The 19,485-nt window shown below is 41.5% G+C and overlaps 1 long non-coding RNA gene across 1 annotated transcript; it reads left to right on the plus strand.

The window, feature by feature from the left end:
- Nucleotides 1-265: 265 nt before the first annotated feature.
- LOC125943820 (uncharacterized) lies at nucleotides 266-11,723 on the plus strand. The gene is made up of 4 exons (XR_007465919.1): nucleotides 266-735; nucleotides 2,109-2,221; nucleotides 6,083-6,139; nucleotides 10,763-11,723. It is a non-coding gene; the product is annotated as an uncharacterized LOC125943820 (long non-coding RNA).
- Nucleotides 11,724-19,485: the final 7,762 nt, after the last annotated feature.

Below are 19,485 nucleotides of genomic sequence, written 5' to 3' on the forward strand. Positions count from 1 at the left end.
AAGGGAAGTGCTGTCGAGGACGGCACAGAATTAGTCATGTCATTAAATTGGGAAATTTGTAGCCATAAGATAGAATGAGCTGGCGCAAGACTGATGCGACTGGAGATCGTTGACAAAGGTTTCCGTCCTGGAGTAAATATTAATAGGCCGATGACGATGAATATGCTACTCAATGTAACGATTTTTATATGCCTACACTGTAAAAAATTTCCGTAATTTTACAGCAAAAACCTACGTAAAATTTACGTAGACCATTCTGTTTTATGAAAAACGGCGGGATTCTACGTAAAAAAGACGGACGTGAGCTCCGTTTGTGAAAAACGGCGGGATTCTACGTAAAAAAGACGGACGTGAGCTCCGTTTTTGAAATACGGAGAGCCGTCCGTAATTTCATGAGGAGGGCAACTGAACATGTTACTAGTGAAAAATGAACACGCAAAGAATATAACGAAAAGACACTGTCTACTCTCACTGCCAGTTACATATATCACCATAGATAACGCTGTTTGAACATTATTCGCGTGCGAGCATAGTAAACACACAAAAAGAAGCAGGTAGGGTTTGAGCGGTGGCGCTGCTTACCACCCCTTCGTCGCGCCTACACGCTGCGTTGGATTCCTCCAGCACAAACAACTGTACGAGTACTCGCTAATGGCGGACGGTGGAGGTGGTGTTCCTGTCGCATTTGTGATTTCACACTAAATAGGAAGGAATCGGCGCTGGATTGTTACACAAGTAAGTGATTTAAGTGTCCTTTTTTCGTTGTTGGTGCACGTCGCGCGTGCGAAATGCTCCGCGATGGCCGGTGATGGGCTCAATTGCGTTGTGTGTGCACGCTCTTTTACGAGATTCCTTGGCCATGAGGATTGACAAAGCGACATTGCGAGTCTGTGATAAAGGGGTGTTTCATTTGTTGTGTTGAATGCATACTCACTACAACTGAGACGTGTAGGCAATATTAGCGGCGTTAACGCCTCTAGTAGCTCCTTTGTCGTCTAATGTGGCCGCTGGTTTAAGGACGTTAGCATTCCAGTTAGTACTGTGTTGTGCTGTGTGCTCGGCGTTCCAAAATTAAGTGAAGGCGTTGTACCCGTTAGTATCTTTCTCGACGCGGTGCAACGTTATGTTACCAATATTCGGTGACGCATTGCATCACAGTGAAATTTTTAGCCATTATTATAAGCTTCGGACGCAGTGCCTTGGCTGGGCGTGCATAATCGCAGTGTTCACGCCCGGGATTAGAAGATGGCTCATGTATGAAGACCTCATTGAGCATGTTCGATGTGCATGCCCCTTCATTACAATCAAATGACGGTGGAGCGTGCTTACTGCCATAACCTTGTGCCACCTGCAGTGGTAGGGAACACGGGTGTCACACGGTGCCCTGTCGTTTGTTGTAGAGCCCGAGCAATCGTGCACGATCGCAATTGAAAGTTGTCCGCGTGATACCCGTTAAGAGTCATTGCAAAGGAAACGGATTATTTTCTACCTGGCAATCTGTATTCGTTTTTTTTTTTGACAGCTACCAGGCTGACGATTAACGTTCTGACGCAGTACGTCAGCATATCACGTATTCTGGGAGGGAGGATTGCCGCTTAAGTTCTGCCCATATGCGGCCGTAATTGTAAAACAAATGCATGCGAAAAGTAATTTTTAACTTAACCTTGACATAGAATAGTGGTGGCCAAACGTGCATTACGGACGTTCCAAAGTTATATATATTCCTAACAAGTGTAAAAACAAACCAAACTATATGTCAACACTGATGTTGAAGGGAGGTTCACACTTACTGTCTCGAGTTGCATAGCCTAATTTTCAGCTTACACGCATCACTGCAATAATTCTAAAATGCGTGCATGTGTTGCAAGTTATGCAGGGCAAAATTTTTGTCAGCTCATTTTTCTAATAGAAAGTGCTTCATAAAGTTTTTTTTGCAAAAAGTTAAACGAGGCCATTAGCACTTTATAAAATACTGTGAGCTATCTCACAGCAATAAGAGTAACTCAGTGACGAGCTTATATGCAATAGTGTAATTGTATATAAAGATGTTTGTGCTTTGCTTTGGATGACCGGTCAGAAAGTAACTGATATCAGTATTTCATTTGCAGCTGTTGCACCAGTGAAGGATGTCTGTGTGCCGCCTTGCATTCAGTTTCTCAGTCATGGGGGCCTGCTTGCAACACCAGTGGCAAAGCAGTCTTGCATTGTGCTATTTGTTCTGGTAAGCTGTGCCATTCTATCGTATATCAGTCATGCATATGCAGTCCTTATGGACATTGATTGCAAATGTTGGTTGAATGACAATGCCTATACAAGTATAATAATTGTTGCAGATGCATCCAAAAGATAAATGATGTTTTGTTCTTCCTGGGGCAACCAATTGGTTCAGCATGAGGACGTCAACTTGAAAGTGGGATTGTTTCATACTTGTCTCGGTTGCACATGAGTTGTGTTCAAAAAACGCTAATAGCACCAGATTTCGGGATATGAGGCAACAAATAAAACATGCACCAATAAAAATTCTTCGTTTAGTTTGCCTCTATGAGTATACTCATACTGACCTCTAACACTGTCATGCATGGGCTCCATGGTAACTAAGTGTAGCCACAGTTAAGCTCACTGTTAGCCACTGCTCAGCTTACTATAATAGGTGAAGATGCCTCGACGGATTTGCATGTGACATTGGAAGGTATCATAACAAGCTAAAATATAGCTTCAGCACACAGCTGTGTCACGTGGTCAGATGACCAAAATATATGAATATTTTGAAGGGAATGAACAGCACTACTGCCAGAATGAAGTGAAGGTGAAGGGCACAGCAACACATTCCCTTTATCCTGTCTATGGCACCATTCAGTTCCTTCCTATACATGCACCAACCAGCCCAGTTCAGAACGCTCTAGCAGTTCATCTGAAATACCTTAATTTGTCTAGAAGATTAAGTGTATACACACTAGTGTATACACTGTGGGGGCTATTCTGCGAGTTTTGTATGTTTTGAACATGTGCCATGAGGATTCTTCATTGCTCAAAACTTGATATACAACTGCACAAAGCAGCATCAATAGCTACGTTGTTTCCCCATCTTGTGTCGAGGGTCTGTTCGTGTTTCCTAAGATAGTCCTTGTGTCGTCGTCCTGTTTGTCCTACATAATTGCTGCTGCAGGGCAGTAGGATGTTGTAAACAGCACCAACTGCACTTCCTATGATCTCCAGCACATACTTCTTGATGCAAACTTCTCGTCTTGACCTGGTCCGGTTGACATTTTCGTACCTGACCAGTTTGTTGGCCCTGAAAATAAAAAGGTAGTTCCAACTCTCCCTAGCAATTTGCTTGAATTGACAGCTTCCTTTGTATTGTATAGCAGTGATAGGCCTTGGCTTCCTTGAAGTACTCCGACTGAAGACTTCACCTATGTTCAGCTCCGTTAAATGCTTCTTGGCAACGCATGGCGAAAGGCAGTGCGAACACACTGTTAAAAGCAACCATACTTGGGTCTTGAAGCTCCCCTCCACTTCGTGGTAGTGCCCTTGTGTTCCTGTAGCAACAACACGCTTCAGTGTTCAAGTGAGCTAATAGGAAAGGCCAAGACACTTTTGAGTGTGGGGCATAGATCCAGCACGATGCTCACCACAGAAAACCTTCAAGCCAGATATTGGAGCTTGCCTTCCAGCAGTTTTACTTCCATGAGCACACCTGGCACTGTGGAGGAGACATTAAAAAATGGCTGAACTTCTTGAGTAGCCTTGCTTGGCAACTTCTCACAGACAAAAACACTGTCAGGTAACCGTAAAACACTAGCTATTGTGGGCACCAGTGTAGTAAAGTTATTTTGCTTCATTGGCAACTTTCTCCTCTATATTAGGTGAAGTAAGGCTACTAAATGGGTAGAGTGATTTTCTTCCTGTCTTCTCTGCAGTGCTAGATGAGTTCACGTACGGGGAAAAACTACCACTAGACAGTGATCTTTCATTTCTGGACCGCAGGGTTTTCTTTGGTTAGTGTTATGTATGCTGGAGCTATGCCCAATGTTTGGAGGAGGGTATTCTGCCTTCCGCATCGGCACACTCTTTCGCTGTGAAGCTCATCACAGGAACACCAAAAGGCGTCCTCAAGAAATCGAGGCATCACCAAGTGGAGGAGAGCTTCTGAACCCATGTCTAACATTTCCTTAAAGTGTGGTGGCCACTGTTATATCATATTCACAAGGTCAGTCATAGTGTCAAAGAGACTGTTGGGAAAGCTGAAACTTTCCTTTTATTTTTCACGTCGAGCAATCTGGGTACATTGTGCGAAAAGGGTGACTCGGACCGAGCCTTGACGCAAAGTGTAGCAAAAGGCAGAACAGCAGTTCAACTGTGCGGTTGTTGTTTACATTATCCCGCTATCCAGCAGCTGCAACTACGCAGGACAACAAGCCTAGTATATATATGTTTGTCTGTAAACAAAATTCTTTGCCTGCATTCATGTTGTCTAGCCTTCTCCTGTCTTTTCGTGCTGTCCCCAAGTAATCGCATAGGTACACTCTTACATAAGTTGCAATTATAAGATTCATGCTTGGGAATATAATTGGAAACTGTGCCATATGGATGACATAATTCATTACACATGGTGTTAAAGTGGCTGTGCAGTCTGGGTAGGGGCTTCAAATCTGCTTGTTATAGCAATTCATAAGTTGCTTCCAAAACTTGAGATACAAAGATTCAAGCTATGTCTGTGAAAACAGTGCATCATGTTACAAGGAACTGTTAGAACACTCATGGGAAATAGCTCGGTATTGCGAGAGGTTGTAGAAACTTGCTTCAACTTGCTTTCTACAGAATTTTTAAAGATGCTTTTTTAACTCCCGCATCTGTCGTGTTGTCTCATCACAAAACTGTAAACAAATATGAGTATTATGCCTTGAGTTTCAGTAAAGATTACATGAATATGATTAATCCTTTCCGACGCTATGCACACAATTCAATACACCAAGATAGTGCATTAATAGCAATGGCATTGATTAAAGTAAGGATATCTAAATTTGTCCCGTACATCTTCAAACTCTTCTAATTGAAATAGTGCTGCATGTTTGAATTACACAGGCAAATTGTTTTAGTAAAGGAAGTATGAAGGTAGATGGTTGGGTACTTTGCTTGGTGTATGTAATTGTATGTATGTCACTTCTTTCATCGTTTTTCACAGTGTGTTGCACCAGTCATAATTTTCGAATGGCTGGATAGGTGCTATTCAAGCCTGGTAGACATGAAATAGTTGATGTTTGCAAATCTGATGTACTTGCACTGAGTTTTTGCATGGAGTGCACATTCCATAAACTTGACAAACTCACTAAAGAACTGAAAACTCCTAATCTATTGTACTTCTGTAAGCATTTTATGAATATGAAGATGTAAGAAATGCGGTGAATCTAAGTTTTGAATCAACACAACTAATTGGCATGTGAAAGGGTTAAGGAAAGAGGCTCCTTGAAACAATTTCTCGAAACATCGCAACATACCACCTGAGGGTCTCCAACCTTAACCTCTTACTACTGTTTTGCAAATCACAATATTGACTGAATGCAATATTTTTCTGACCAGTCTCTCATGTAATGTAAAGAAAGTTAACACGCCTAGTCTTACATGAAGATAAATTCGAAATCATTTATTTATAGCACTCACTTAGCAGCAGTTCTGAACTTTTCTTTATCAGTATAGTACTTGTGATTGACCTTTGTATTGCCGAGTACAGGTAGAGATATGGTTAGTTGTTTACTAGAAAGGATCCCGAATTTTCCACCTTCTGATTGTAGCTTAGACCGTCACTTGTACTTCACAAGGAGTGGACTGTGGTAGCTAGGAAATATAGTTTTCCTGAGAATTTCCATGCATGCAATTTTGATTCTGTCTGCTGGCATGTTTGTATTACAGCATGAATTTCATAGATTAGAGGCTCCATGAAGGTACATTCTGTCGTTGAATGTCTATGAGATGGTTAAGCAGGTTGACTGTATCTAGTTACAACTCCTCATGTCCTGTGGCAGTTACGTTTGTGTGGTTTGGTGCTGTCAGTGTAAGCTTAACATTTCTTTCCTTCTCCCAGGAAGTACACAAGCATTGAGGAGCCATTTGACCTGCCACTACACTGATACGGTATTTGGTAGGTTCTATTACAGGTTTTCTTTCGTGTAGTAGTACCTGCTATAATTCTGTATAACGTGTTCAGACCTTTAGTCAGCAGGCTGCTTGACAACAGGTGTTTACAAATGAATAACTAACAAGATTTTCAAGGTCATTAGTGATGCAATCGTTGCACACTGCTGCATTTTTCTGCAAATTAATTGATGAGCCATCCAGCAAGTGCTGCTCTCCTGCCTTAATGCACAAACCTTCAAATACTGTTAACCCTATATCACAAGTGTACAGCAAATGGAGATGACTGTTCACAGCGACAAGTTCATAATGTTTACTTACATGCAAAAGGGAGTCAAACGTCAGGTACACATTTGAAGTTTTCCAAAACAAGTTCATCATCATAGTGCATAAATGAAGAAGTAACTTAGCGCAATAAAAGTACACAGGCACAAGAAAGGGAGACAAAGACAAGCGCTTGGTGACTCAGAAGTGTGTGACATATATGTTCCAACCAATTATTATTTTCTAAATTTTCTTCTACTGATCCAGGATTCCTGTGACTACTTGCCTTAGGTAACATACTCTGTTGCCTTCTTGCCCTAGAAAACATAACTAGTGCCTTCTTGCAGCCCTTTAAACTGGCAACATCTTCACCACCGACAGTAGAGCATGTTCAGATAAATTCAACTAGACATGCCTGGTGACCACTTAATTTTGGTGAACAAATTTTATTTTGTGCCCGAGCCTGATGACAATGAAATCAATGATATCTTCTATTTTGTTGTAGCGCAAGCTGAACGACAAGGACAACAGAAAGGCAAATTTGACGCACAGCCAGCGTTAACGTTCAACAACAGATTCGTTTCCAGTTCTCATCACTATATATACCCTGAAAACGTCATACAACACGTGTAAAAGCTCGGTAAACATGAACTAAAAAAAACGGGAACCACACGCATGCAGTTTTTTAGCCACATAGATTGACAGACATGTAGACGTTTAACGCGAACAAAGATCGCATCATCTTCCACCTGCTTCTACTCATGATAACTGTTTTTTTTAATCTAGGTTTGCGCTTGCATCTTCGGCAATGAAGGGCAAGAAAACCATCAGCAGCTAGGTATTTACTTTGTTATTGTGTTCTCGTAGCCTGTCATTTATACATCTACCAGTTTGACCAATGTAGGACCGTCCACACTCAAAGGAATGTCGTATAAAACACACGTGACGCAATCAATGAATTTGTTTTTATGTTCATTTTCGCATGCAGTATCCGCAATTCTTTCTGGCTTTGTCTTCCTACACAGGCTCTCCAATTTATTAGGAGCTGAAAAAACTATGTTGATATCAGACCTTCCAACAATCTTTATTCTGTGGGAGAAACTATGTATGTAGGGGATGACAGCAACCTTTCTTTTCTTCATGTCGGTGTTTGTACCATTCACTTGGCTCGGTTAACCAGCGCCGCTTAAACGTGAGACTTGCCATCTGAAGCTATTGTGCATTAGGTGCCGGCATGGCTTCTTGAGCGCTTCGCTGAAACACACCTTCATGATTCCCCCTCTTCAAGTTTTGTATGCACGGAATGAAATGGTAAAAGTGGCTTACTTGCCCTAGGTTCTTAACCCCAGCAGGTTTTGTTATCGGTGAGCACAAAATTAATGTGAAGGAATCCAAACTTCCCGTCACATGGCTATCCTGCACCTAATGCACGATTGCTTCGAACGGCAAGTCTCACGTTTAAGCGGCTTTGTTTACCCGAGCCACGTGCTCATGTCAGTCGCAGCAGACTGCTTAAAAAGGCACAGCAAAAAGGTTCTGAGCAGGTATATGGTACAAGTACCGATATAAAGAAAAGGATTGCTGCCATGCCCTACATACATAGTTTCTCCCACAGATTAAAGATTGCTGGAAGGAGTGACATCAATGTTGTTTTTTCGACGCCTACTAAATTAATGAGCCTGTGTGGGAAGTCAAGGCCAGAAAGAATTTTGGATACTGCATGCGAGAAGGAACATAAAAGCAAATTCATTGATTATATCGCGTGTGTTGTATACCGCATTCCTCTTGAGTGTGGAGGGTCCTACATTGGCCAAACTGTTAGATGTATAAATGACAGGCTATGAGAACACAATAACAAATTAAATACCCTGGCTGCTGACGGTTTTCTTGCCCTTCATTGCCAAAGATAAGTGCAAACCTAGATTCAAAAAAGCAGTCATCATGAATAGAAGCAGGTGCAAGATAATGCGCTGAACTATAGACACTAGAAACATATCAACATTTGGTGACGCATGCATCAGTAAGCCTTCAATTTCATTATCCTCGAAAGAGCTTGATTATCTTTGTTCGCGTTAAACGTGTACATGTGTCAATCTGTGTGGCTAAAAAAACTGCATGCGTGTGGATCCTGGTTTTCTTTAGTTCATGTTTACCGTGCCTTCACACGTGTTGTTTGACGTTTTGAGGGTATATATAGTGACGAGAACAGGAAATAAATCTGATGTTGGAAGTTAACACTGTGTGCATGTCAAATGTGCCTTTCTGTTGTACCTGTTGTTCAGCCTTGCGCTGCAATAAAATAAAAGATGCCATACAAACAAGCCCCTATAGCTACCCTCATTGTTAGTTTCGCCAGAAAAAGAATTGTCTTTGAAAATAAAATATAGAAGCACCTGTTCAGTTGGAAGCATTTTTTTCTGGATTCTGCCAAATCCGTATTTTGATTAATCCCAAAGAAAAAGTGTTGTGGCTATGGCTCTAAGAATATTTTGGCACAGACTGCAGGCAAATAGCATGAATTCCAACCAATTACCACGGAGTATCCCTGCTACGATATAAAGTAAAACTTTGAAAACACATCATTGCACATGTTTTAAGTTCAGAGTGTTTTTCTCTGCATCTATTAACAGCACGGAATTTGGCCATCCTGTTGCCATTGAAGTCGCAGACATTTGGGCAAATAGCTCTGCCCTCGTTGACTCTCAAAATCCACGAGAAGCGCTCATATTTGGACATTGCTTTAGTTTGAGCTTTACTTTAAAATTTCTTTAGGAGAGGCGGAATTCCCAAATTAAGCACGTCACCCAAGTAATGCTGTCTGGAACGACATGTTGCATTATTTGTTTGGTTCTGGGGTTGCCAGTCAAGGAATAGACAGAATAAACGGTACTGCCTGTAGCTGCCACATATGGGGTCCATGTGTACTTGTTGCAGGTTCATTTACGTCGCGAAAGTGCTACAGGTTACTTCGAAAAGCACAGACTGACAAAACGGCAAATTTTTGGGGGAACACAGCGACTTATGTGGATTGACCTTGGGTGGTGTGTCTATAATTATAACTTTTTAAGGGGGTGGAGATAGTATGTTGACGCACTGACGACCATAACTTTCAATTATCATTGCTTAAGTAAAAAGTATATTGCACATTGATACTTTCATGACAAAAACCAACCAAATCTGAAAGAGGCTGAAAGGCACACATGTTGTATTGCAAGGCATGCTTTCTTCATATTGTTGCTAATTTATAAGCTGGTCATCTGGACAGTACCTCTGGCTTGGTTGTTTTGCATCGGAATTGTACAACATGAGTGGTTTGAGCTCGTTTTAAGAGTGCTTCATTGTTTTGGGAAAACAGTGGAATCTGCAAGGTTTTCTATTAGAGCAGTGAAAGTTGAAAGCCATGGTCCGCAGTATGGTGGGGGTCGTGGTAGCTCTACCTACGTGCAGAAAATGTAATCTCTGACTGTCAATGTGCACGTGAGAGTTTTGCCTGTTCCAAGTGAGCCATCAAATAACTTGGGTAGATTTCATCTGAAGTTTTTCATGTTATAAGGCTAGGAACATATACCAACAAGGCAGAGTATGACATTTTTTTAGAGCACTGGTAGTTACATTTGTGACTTGGAAATCATTTATTGTTGATGTATCTGACTAAAAACGGTGATGATGGTGGTACAGTAAACCTTGTTACAAGAGGCACCCAAGGGACTCGGGAAACATGTCTCTTGTAACCAAGGTCTCTTGTAACCAAAATTCTAAAAAACACTGAGGAGTCGGACTAGACCACTTTATTATACATGAGCACCAAAGTGTGTTTAAACTCATCTTTGATGCGAACAGAGCTGTCTCATGGAAACATGGCTATGGCTCCGGAGTTTGATTACCGGCACACAAAGCGACCAGCACCGTATACGCTGTGACAGAAATCCAACTCAATGGTACTCTGTCACAGAGTCGGTGTGGGAGCGCGACGATTATAGAAGCATAATGGCAGAAAATTCAGTGAAATTGGTAGTCTCAACCATGTGAGGAATGACAGCCGGCTGCGGAACGAAACAAAATAGAGCCAAGGGAGTGAAAATTGCAGCGCATACCGGTTAGTACGACGTTAGCCGCATTACGTGAGCGTGTCTGGGTTGTGTCTCTTATAAATAGTGAAGAATTTGCTCTAGGGACATAAAAAAAGTTGTCCTTAGTAACCGAGTGTCTCTTGTAACCATGTCTCTTGTATGCAATGTTGTTAACATGGCGAACATAGGAAAACCAACCAAACCATTTTGAAATGTCTCTCTAACCGAGTGTCTCTTGTAACGAGATTTTACTACTAATAAAGAGTCTTAATTGATTGTTTTTTTTTCCTTTTCAGGCAAAGGCAGGAGGCATCTGCAAGCCACCAATCATTCCGATTCTCAACCAATCCTTCTAGTCAGCCCATTTCTAGTGTCTTATCTTGCAAGTTTTTTTCAGTAAAGCATAATAAACACGCAGTTTCGTTCAGATTCAGGTGGCTTGTTGCTTTTTGGGCACGAATTTGTATGTATGCTTTGTACACGTCATGTACAGAACTCAAATGCAACATGGCAACACTGACACGAAGATGAAGCGGTGTAGAAGACAGTTACACAAGGAGGAAACGTGCACACACAGCATGTTCAGTGTGGTGTATGTCCACTTATGTGCATTGATTTCTGCCCCATTTCAAGCTATATCTGATGTGAGTTAGCCATGTTGTAATGTACAACTTGGTATAACTTATTTCAATAAAACAAACAATTTTCTCATTTGCTGGTGATATACACCCGCATCATCATTTACAAAACAAATTTTGCACCTGTTGATACGAAGCAAGATAAAGCTGAACAAGTTCGTACGGATTCATGGTACAGGCACGCAAGCATAGAAGACATGGACACAAGAAGAACAAAAAAAAAGGTGTTTCTGTCTTCCTTTCTGTTCTTTTTGTGTGTTTTCTGTGCATAACTTTCCTCACTACGGTCTGTCCGTTTTTAATTAGGAAAGTACGGTGCTCAATTTACAGAATTTCCGTTCTACGGAGCTCACCGTTTTGTATTTGGAAAATACAGACAATTCCGTGATCACAACTACGGAAATAACCATTTTTCATTCGACGGAAATCACCGTTTTCCATTCGACGGAACTCTCCGTTTTCCATTCGACGGAAATCACCGTTTTCCATTTGACGGAACTCTCCGTTTTCCATTCAACGGAAAAAAATTTTACAGACTATCCGTTTGACGGAAACGCTGTTTTTCATTTACGGAAAAGTGTCCGGCAACGTTTTACCTTCAACTTTCACCGTAAACTGAAGAAATTTTTTTTACAGTGTAGACGAAACAGCGCATGACGCTGTCTATAGACTTTTTTTAATGGCCGTCTAAAAGAAATCGATCCACTGTGTATTGTAAGGGCCTATAATTTCGCGGCCCCAATTGTTCGTGAATTGAAGAACTTGGGCACAATCGCAGATCCTTCGGGCTTGTGATTTATGCAGATAATTTTGCACACAAATACACCTTTGCTTATTTTTACCATTTCTGCCTTTTTGAGAATGAAGTTTCTTTTGTTCTTTCTGGGGTTTTACGTGCCAAAACCAGTTCTGATTATGAGGCACGCCGTAGTGGAGGGCTCCGGATTAATTTTGACCACCTGGGGTTCTTTAACGTGCACTACAACGCAAGCACACGGGCGTTTTTGCATTTCGCCTCCATTGAAATGCGGCCGCCGGGGCCGGGATTCGATCCCGCGACCTCGTGGACAGCAGCGCAACGCCTTAGCTGACTGAGCCACCCCGGCGGGTAAGAGAATGAAGTTTGTTTAGCCTTACACATAGAACTTCAATCGACGCGCTTTGAATGCGTGACTCGCGTGGCTCCTTATGCACCACTTACGGTTTATTGACCACGCCTCATCGACAGTGTTGCCACTTTTTTCCGAGCATGTCACTGAACTGAGACAAAGCTGCCGCTACATTTTGCTTTAAACTCGCAAAAATTGACACTTATATTGCTGAGTGAATTTAAGATAGCATATGTGCTCTTTTAAACACTTATATATAGGATAATATGACGTAACGCATAAACCGAACAGTTTCGCGTTAGTCTAGTGTTCGTGCAAGTGAGGAATAACAGTGAAATTTCCATGAAGATGTAGAGGGCTCTCACTTCCTGTAATTTATTTTAAACTATGCATGGTGACAGCTAGAATCCTGCACTAACGTTCAGCGTTTAAGATTACAAATCCAATACGGTTCAGAAAAACACAAGTCACCTAATTTCCCCAGAACCAGGACACACTTGTTGCACGTTATGCCTCCGAATTATCATGTTTTCGAAGTTTTCAAGGCAGAATTAAGAAACGCGACACAACTTTGGTGATGATGTTGACACGGCAATGATGATTACACAGCTTTCATACAGGTCAATTATTATGCTGCTGCTCATTGATGCACTAAATTATCCGCTCATTGCTGATTTGGTTGAAAGCCGTGAGAAATGGAAGTGGTACGGTCACATTTATTTTATTTTACTTTTCATTTATTTATTATAGAGTGCAGTCCGGAGACCAAACAAGAGGGACGAAAATGAATATAGTGAAGACTAGAGTGCAAGGTATACAACTACATAAAGGAAACATTCGTGCACATATAAAAGCTTAGAGAATAGAAAAACCTGCTCATATATTTGGAAGCGCACAATGAAAAAGGAAGCACAGCTGCACTTACAAGAACTGTCAAAGTACAGACAAGAGTTTGGCGCTGCCAACCTTGAATTTTAATAAGAACGATAAGTGTGTTTTTCAAAATTATTAATTATACGCCCCCCCCCAAAAAAAAGAAAAAAAAGCACATCAAGGCTGGGCGTTCTATTAGTTCATGGTTGGCGGAATGAATAAGTGTTCGAAAAGGTTCGAAAAGGTTAGTTACCATGATGTATGGTTCCAAGTCGTGATAATGCTTAGAGACCGGAAATTCAGACAGAATGCTTATTTTTTACTTATCTGCTTATCGAATCTATTGACAATATAAGCATAAACTGTGGCCCTAGAAACATTTTAGTGACACGCTTTTTTGCCAGTAAAAGTCTCATTGGATGCATGTGTCCTATAGTACCTTCTCAATGCATAAATATGCCCTTTTCCGCCTTTTGCACTAGCCTGATTTTATTGTGCTATCACCCATCGGGGAAATTCGCTGAAGGGAGCCAATTATTAAAAAATCACTTTGCCTGTATAAATCATGCGATTAACAGCATTCCAGCCGATGATAGTATCGCTGTAAGAAAGGTTCAAAGTGCACTTGGTGACGACATACTTGAAGGTAACTTAGCCCACTTGCGCACTAACTAATATTGAGAACCTCGAATGCTCGGGCGCAATTCTGACCTGGAATGTGGAGCTCAATTTAAACGTTCCGGAAATCCTCGCCACCAACCGCACTGAGCGTGTTGCTGAGAGTTAGGCGGCCGCAATTCGATGGGGGATGAATTGAAAGAACACCCATGTACCGTGAATTGGGCGCACGTTAAAATGCCCCAGGTGGTCAAGATTAAACCGAAATCCCGCACTACGACATGCTTCATAATCTAATTATTGTTATGGTACGTAAACACTCAGTCCGGCTAAGACAGAAACTCCTGATTTTTCGCTACTGTACATGAAATGTTCTGATTGGCGAACATTGTGCAATTCCGGAGGCCATTAGACCATTGAGCCTGACGATATATCAGGCTGCCGTCAACTTCCGTGGATATATAGGCATTTTTTTTGCATACAAACTAATATACTGCGTGAAAAAAAAGCACAGCATGAAACCCAAAAATGTTGAGATGGTACTTCATTTTGACTGCTTTCACAACTTTTCACACTAGATTTCAGATAATTCTTGCCTTCATTAGGCTTTGTCAAGAGAGTAAACAGGGTTTTAGAGGCTGTGTTCCTTACAAAATCATACTTTATTCTGAGATGCACATCGTAAGTTCTTTTAAAGCGCACCATTCTTTGCCTCTTCCTTCAACTTTTCCACTGCTGCTGCTGCTGCTGCTGCTGCTGCTGCTGCTGCTGCTGCTGTCTTGCACTCCTCTTCAGGGGGTGGTTCAAGGTATGCATATACATGGAAGCAGCATGGCAGAGAAGAAAGGTGACACGAGAAACTCGTTTGGACCATTCCACCGCGTCGCATGTGCACAATGCCCTCTGTAGCTTCCTGGGCGTCGTCACATGAGCCTTTTGACAGCTGTAATTATCCGTGACCCCCCCGCAAAAGCCTTGAAGAAACTGCAGGGCTTACCCTTCTACTAATGTGCAAGTTCAGAATAGACGTAGATAGAATGTTGCAGAGGTGTCAGGGAGAAGATGCTATAATGGGTAGAACATAGGCGATCGCGAAACTAGTGAATAACATCCTTATCACTCTTTTCTCGAGTTTCCATACATGGGAGGAGAGTGGAAGAGGTAGATGGCAACGTAAGAAGGCAAAAAAAAAAAACGCTGCTGTAGACACGACAGCGGTTGCGGGCAAACAAAAGCCATGGTACGCGGCGTTTCTGCAATTTAAAAACAAAATAAACACCATAAAAATTTGTCAAGCGGATCACGAACGCAGGGTGTACAGATGCAATGCCGCATTAAATCACTGTACGGTCTAGGGAACACTACGGAAGCGGCCGCACGTCCAATTAATACTTCTGTGACCGCCGCGGTAATGTTGCATCTATGGCATTGCTCGACGTCGCGCGTTCGATACCGACCCTGGAGCCGCATTTTGACGCGGCGAAATACAAAAACACTTGTGCACTTAAATTTAGGTGCACGTTAAACAAGACCAGGGTATCAAAATACAGGGTGTTTCATTTTAGCTGCACCACATTTTTAAAAATTTCCTGTGGCAGATAGCACAGTTATAATCCTTGATCTAAAATACTCGATGAGGTGGTCATTACTTCCACGAGAACTCAAAACGCCTATAGTTGAATAATTACCATAATTACGCTAATTAAACATTTATTACTTATTCTACGGCACGTGTTTTAATCTACGAATTATAGCCGCTGAGTTCGCAAGGCGTGTCCACTTGAAACGAATTCTCAGGACTGAAGCAGTTTTGAGATATTAATTTTCAATGTGTCCGACGAAATGCATGAGCGTGCCTGTTCACTTTGTGCTTCAATGCAGAATACGGTGTTTTCCTCAAAAAGTTCACTAAACGTCGGACACTTCGAAAATTAATATCTCGAAAGTGCTTCAGTCCTGAGAATTTGTTTCAAGTAGATACGCCTTGCAAACTCAGCGGGTATAATTCTTAGATTGAAACATGTGCCGTAAAATACTTAATCAAAAGTAAATTAGCGTAGTAAAGTTCAATTAGACATTTTGATTTCTCGTAAAAGTAATGGCTACCTCATCGACTATTTTAGATCAAGGATTATAATTGTGCTATCTGCCACAGGCAATGTTTTTTTTAAAATTTGGTGCAGCTAAAATGAAACACCCTGTATAACCTCGAGTCCCCCACTAGGACGTGCCTCATATTTAGATTGTGGTTTTGGTGCGTGCAGCCCCATAATTATAAAATATAACACTTTTGCCCCGATGCGATGTACCATGTGAGGCAATGACAATGCTTAATCCTCTCAGAGGTTATGAACAATGGTGCCCAACAACACCGCAAGCGAACACTTCTTGTGTGTTCTGTGTTCTACGCAGACAAAAAACAGCGATGCACGTAAGGTAACGTTTAACATCAACTCACCAATCTCGTATTGGACTAAACATTGATGAAATTAAACATTCGCCGTCAACATCACCACTAAATACCGTCATTCAAAGCAAACAGCATAGAAGCTTTGCTTACATCGATTCCCACAGTGCGTGGGATCCGCATAATTTTTCATTGTGGATTTACCTGACCTAAAGGAAAATTTTTGGCACCCGTATATGCCTAAAAGACCACATTAGTGCCTGTTATAGGCGTCTAAAACTGACTTTATTTCCTAAATATTCGACTTTTAAATGTGACTGTCTGGTCTGCCATTAAAAATAAGAAATATATAAGATTAAGGGGATTGAAATTAACTGCCGCTTGTGAAACAAGAAAATAGACTTGAGCCTGGCTATAAGCTGTGCTATTGTAAGGTGGCGGTTCCACTCCGGCGGCACGAGCCCCCCCCCCCCCCCCCCCCCCCCCCATTTTCAATACTTATGCAGCAACCGTAGAGGCTCTTCTACTTAGAATATAAAGTGGTCGTATATAAGATAAAAAAGCTTAATTCCTGTTAGATTACAACTATATATAATATAAAGAAATTTATTAATGGTATTTAGAAATAAATGCTCAAGAACAAGCATGAGAAACTTGGTTTTTGCGAACTGTGTCTCAGATGTGACCATATTTAGAAGAAACTACCGCATTTACTGCATTTCGGCTTGCTCTGTAGCTTAAGGACATATTTATATATTTTCTACACGCAGCAAAATAACGATGAATTTTTACTTTTTGGATAATTTGCTTTTGAAGATGGCCAAAATATCGCACTTCTGAACAGCCCGGCAACTACACGCTTAAGGAAGCTGAATTTTGAATAAATTGGAGATCAAAGGAATTTACACTGAGGACGCAAAATTTCATTCATGTACCTTTATTAGTTTTTCTAATAGTGCGACCGAAATTAAGCAATATTTAGAATTCTCGTCCTACTTTTGCCCATTTTGCGCGAAGGTAATAAAGCTGTGAAGCTTCTGTTTAAAACTAATAAAGGTACATGAATGACATTTTGCGTCCAAAATGGAAATTCCTTGAACTCAAAGTTATCCAATATTTAGCTTCCTTGAGTGTCTAGTTGCCAGGCTGTTCACAACAGAAGTGCGATATTTTGGCAATACTCAAAAGCAAATTATTCGAAAATAAAAAATTCAACATTATTTTGTTGCGTGTAGGAAATAGATAAATATGTCCTAAAGCTACAGAGCAAACCGCGATGCGGTAAATGCGGTAGTTTCTTCTTAATATGGTTACAAATGAGACACAGTTCGCAAAAACCATGTATCTCATGCTTGTTCTTGAACATTTATATCTAAATCAGAATAATAAATTTATTTATATTATATATAGTTGGAATCTACAAGAATTAAGCTTTTTTAAGCTATACACGAAAACTTTATATCCTAAGTAGAAGAGCCACCACGGTTGCTCCAAAAGTACTGAAAACGAGGTGCTCGTGCCGTAGAAGCGGCACCACCACCTTAAGAGTGCAATTGTGTTACTATCCGTCAGCGATGAAGGCGAATCAAGATTGTCATAGGCGTTATAGATGAATCATACCGCTCTCCTTTGAATCATTTCCTGCTTATCACTACCCTTCTTAATATGGGGCTACTACAGGCCGTGCGTGTGCATCCTAGACGTTTTCGAATTAAAGTTGAGGCACGAATTTTCATCTACGATGGTGCGCTCTTTAGTTTTTCTAAGAAATCCGAGATATCTGGCAACAGATGAACAAGCGTCAACAAGACAAGTTGCTCCATACGTATGCTTTTGTACAGTTGATCTGTCTTGTCCAACCCTATCAGCAACACTGGCGATAAATTGCGAGAAATGATTGAGAACCTTTAACTGAAAAAGTGTAAGGGTGGGGTTGAAGAATAATATCCAGAAGACAAGGATAGTGTTCAATAGCCTGATAAGGGAACAAGAATTCATGATCACCAGTCAGCCTTTAGAATCTCTGCTGGAGCACGTTTATCTAGGTCAACTAATCACCGGGAACCCTGGTCATGAGAAGGAAGAAGTAGTTTATGGATTGAAAAATGTAGAAAGGTCGGACGGAAAATAGAGTATCTGGTCTGCTACTTTACGTAAGGAAAAAGAAAAGGGGAAGAAAGGGTCATAATGGGGGATGATGATGTGAGAAACGAGGTGAAAGAACACATCGCATAAATGTTACAATCACAAGCACGAGCCCAGGCCCGTGTCGCCTAAGAAACGTGAAAGAGCACGTATTGCCTCTATCGTCTGCCAACTCTCCGTTCATGTGCCTAGCAGGGAGTCCTCCGACAGTGGTCTGTTGTCTAAATGCCTCAAGGCAGCTGCCAGTGTCAGGTTGTAGTGCATACGGCAGGCATTACCAAATCCTGGCTAGAAGCATACTACTGTCGTTGGGGCTAACATATGGGGCAGAAACTTAGAGGTTAACAAAGAAGCTCTAGAAGAAGTTAAGGATTGCGCAAGGAGCGATGGGGAAGGAAAAATGTTAGGCGTAACGTTACGAGACCAGAAGAGAGCGATGTGGATGAAAGATCGAACGGCGAAAGCCGAAATTCTAGTTCACATTAGGAGAACAAGAAGGCACTGGGTAGGCCATTCAATGCGTAGGACAGATAACCAGTGAACCGTTACAGTTACAGAATGGAAGGCATGGGAAGGAAAGCCCAGTTGAGGGCGGCAGAAAATTAGGTGGGTTGATGAAATGCGGAATTAGGCAGGCAGAAGTTGGGATCAACTAGAGCAAGGCACGGATGATTGGAGATCGCTGGGAGAGGCCTTCATCCTGACGTGGACGTAACTGTAGGTTGATTAAGACAATGATCCCTTCAGGAAAAACCAATATGCCCCATGACTTTCATATCCAATAGTCCGATATATGAAACACGAGATCTCATATAAGAAGCCGTCTTTCCCATATGTCATATGCGATTATTGGATACGGGAGTTCTGGGGCATACGGCGTTTTCTCAGTAGGGATGTTGAGCTACTCCGTTTTAAACCTCACTATAAATTTATTGCAATAAGTTTTAGAACTTATTTTACAGCTACGCTTGCGAACGTCCACTAAACAAACGTTGTTAGTGAAATTTATGCACCCACAGCGGTAAGAATAATTCTAATAGGTTTTATAAAGAACAAGCAACATGAATTTATGAGCACAATGTGATGCGCGTTCGCCTCAGCGCAATTACCTCAGCGCATAACCTCCGGAGCCCATACCATCTTAACTTCATAATAGTCACAGAGCCAACGCGTCGTACAGGCAGTTTATGTCGCCCTCGTGTACCTTTTCAAAAATAAAGCAAGTTCTA

Source organism: Dermacentor silvarum, chromosome 3 (genome assembly GCF_013339745.2).
Source record: "Dermacentor silvarum isolate Dsil-2018 chromosome 3, BIME_Dsil_1.4, whole genome shotgun sequence".
NCBI classification, from domain to species: Eukaryota; Metazoa; Arthropoda; class Arachnida; order Ixodida; family Ixodidae; genus Dermacentor; species Dermacentor silvarum.